Raw genomic sequence first — 2,983 nt, forward strand, 5'->3', positions numbered from 1 at the left:
TAAGATAGTATGCCATGCCAATATTTCATGATCTTAATCCTGGTATTAGGATACCCGAAATTGAGGCACACAAGTTCAAGTTGAAGCCAGTCATGTTCCAAATGCTTCAGACAGTGGGCCAATTCAGTACAATGCCTACCAAAAATCCTCACCTACACTTAAGACTGTTTATGGAGGTGAGCGATTCTTTCAAGTTAGTTGGAGTACCCGAAGATGCATTATGATTGAAGTTGTTCCCATATTTACTAAGGGACAGCGCTCGAGCTTGGTTGAACTCATTACCACCAAACTCAATTTCAACATGGCAAGAGTTAGCAGAAAAATTCTTATGAAGTATTTCCCACCTAGCAAGAATGCTAAGTTGAGGAACAAGATCACTACTTTCTAACAAATGGATGATGAGTCATTATATGAGGCATAAGAAAGGTACAAAGAATTATTACGGAAGTGCCCTGATCAGGGAATCCCACATTGCATACAACTTGAGACATTTGATAATTGTCTTAATGCTCACACGAGAATGGTAGTGGATGCTTCTGCTAATGGTGCTCTCCTTTCTAAGTCTTATAATGAGGCTTAAGAAATCATTGAGAGGATTGCCAGTAACAATTATCAATAGCCAACCAATCGAGCAGCGTCAGGAAGATGAGTCGCTGGAATACATGAAGTAGACGCTCTTACTTCACTCGTATCTCAAGTATCATCAATATCCTCAATGTTAAAAAATTTACTACTAATGGGTGTAATAGTTTTGCAGCACAGCCACTGAATCAATTTGAAAATGTAGCCTGTGTTTATTGTGGGAAAGGACATTTGTTCGAAGAATGTCCATCGAACCCAGAATCTGTGTATTACATGGGTAACCAGAACCAAAATTGAAGAAGGCAAGGGTTGCAATCCAATTTCTATAACCCATCATGGCGAAACCACCCGAATTTTTCCTGGAGTAACCAAGGGGCAGGAACCAGTAACAATTATGTCCAACCTAGATCGACCCAGCCACCTAGTTTTTCCCAACAAACTCAGAAACCAATCGAAGCTGAACCATCCAATAACCTAGAGAATCTATTGAAGGCATACATGGTGAAATATGATGCCTCTCTAAGGCATTTGGAGAATCAAGTGGGTCAGCTTGCAACTGAACTCAGAAACTGACCACAAGGTGCTTTACCTAGTGATATGGAGAATCTGAGGAATCCAGGGAAGGAGCATTATAAAGCGTTAACATTGAGGAGCGGAAAGACTGTAGAACCCAATTTCGTCGAAGTTGAGAAGGAGCTAGCTGACGCTCAAGACTTAGAGGAAGTTCAACCGAGTGTTGAAATTCCAGTTTCACTGGAAATTGAATCAGTAAAATCCGACAAGGTAACTTCTAAACCAGTTAATTTTGATCAACTAATAACTCCATTAGATGCAGAATTGCCACAAAAAATGAATCAACCAGTTCCAGTAAAGAAACCTCCACCAGCCTACCCTCAAAGACTTCAGAAGCAAAAGTAGGAAATTCAATTCAAGAAGTTCCTAAACGTACTCAAGCAACTTCACATCAACATCTCGTTGGTTGAAGCACTTGAACAAATACCGAACTACGTCAAATTCATGGAGGATATCCTGTCTAAAAAACGAAGGCTTGGAGAATTTGAGACGGTAGCCCTATTGAAGGAATGCAGTGCATATCTTCAAGATAAACTACCCCCAAAATTGAAGGATCCTGGATGTTTTACCATACCTTGCAATATTGGAGCAACATATTGTGGTAAGGCACTATGTGACTTGGGTGCGAATATCAACTTGATGCCTATGTCAATATTTAGGAAGTTGGGAGTAGGTGAAGTTAGACCTACTACGATTACACTTCAATTAGTAGATCGATCCTTAGCACATCCAGAAGGAAAAATCGAGGACATATTGGTACATGTAGACAAATTTATCTTTCTTGCTGGCTTTGTGAATCTAAACTTTGAAGCTGAAAAAGAGGTGCCAATTTAGCAACCAGAAGGACCCTTATTGATGTACAGAAGGGCGAGCTTACTATGTTTGTTCAGGATGATCAGGCAACATTCAACGTTTTTAAGTCCATGCAATTTCCTGACACAATTGATGATTGTTCTCCAGTGTTTGATTTAGAGGATTTAATCGTGGAGAAGGAGCTCAATTATGTTGAGGGCCCATTGGAACAAATTTTGACATCAGATCCTCCAAATGATGAAGAGGAGGATGAATACTTAGCTTTGTTATAAGCTAATCAAAGGGGATTTAACATGCAATCCCGCTTTGAATATTTGGAGTTAGAGAAAACGGATTATGCCTAACCAAAAGCATCAATCGATGAGCCACCTAAATTAGAACTGAAGGTACTTCCCTCATATTTGAAATATGTTTATTTAGGTAACTCTTCTACTCTGCCTGTGATTGTTTCAGCAGAATTAACTACTGAGCAAGAAGAGAAACTCATCCTGGTGTTGAAACAATTCAAGAAGGCTATCGGATGGACCATAGCCGATATTCGCAAAATTAGTTCATCTGTATGCATGCACAAGATTATCTTAGAAGATGGTGAAAAAGGGACGATTAATGGACAATGAAGACTGAACCCCATCATGAAGGACATAGTCAAGAAAGAAATCATCAAGTGGTTAAATGCATGTATAATTTACCCCATCTCAGATAGTTCATGGGTAAGTCCGGTATAGTGCGTGCCAAAGAAAGGAGGTATCACGGTCATTGAAAATGATAATAACGAGTTGATACCGACTAGAACAGTTACAGGATGGAGAATTTGCATCGATTACCGAAAGCACAACAAGGCAACTAGGAAAGATCACTTTCCTTTGCCGTTTTTGGACCAGATGCTGGATTAACTCGCAGGGCGAGACTATTACTATTTTCTCGATGGATACTCGGGGTATAATAAGATTACAGTAGCACCAAAATATCAACACAAGACAATGTTCTCCTTCCCGTACGGTACATTTGCATTTAG

The 2,983-nt window shown here is 39.7% G+C and overlaps 1 non-coding gene across 1 annotated transcript; it reads right to left on the reverse strand.

Annotated features, from left to right (window-relative positions):
• Positions 1-358: 358 nt before the first annotated feature.
• On the reverse strand, positions 359-465 carry LOC128033294 (small nucleolar RNA R71). The gene has a single exon (XR_008189520.1). It is a non-coding gene; the product is annotated as a small nucleolar RNA R71 (small nucleolar RNA).
• Between the last annotated feature and the right edge of the window lie 2,518 nt (positions 466-2,983).

Source organism: Gossypium raimondii, chromosome 1 (assembly GCF_025698545.1).
Source record: "Gossypium raimondii isolate GPD5lz chromosome 1, ASM2569854v1, whole genome shotgun sequence".
NCBI lineage: Eukaryota > Viridiplantae > Streptophyta > Magnoliopsida > Malvales > Malvaceae > Gossypium > Gossypium raimondii.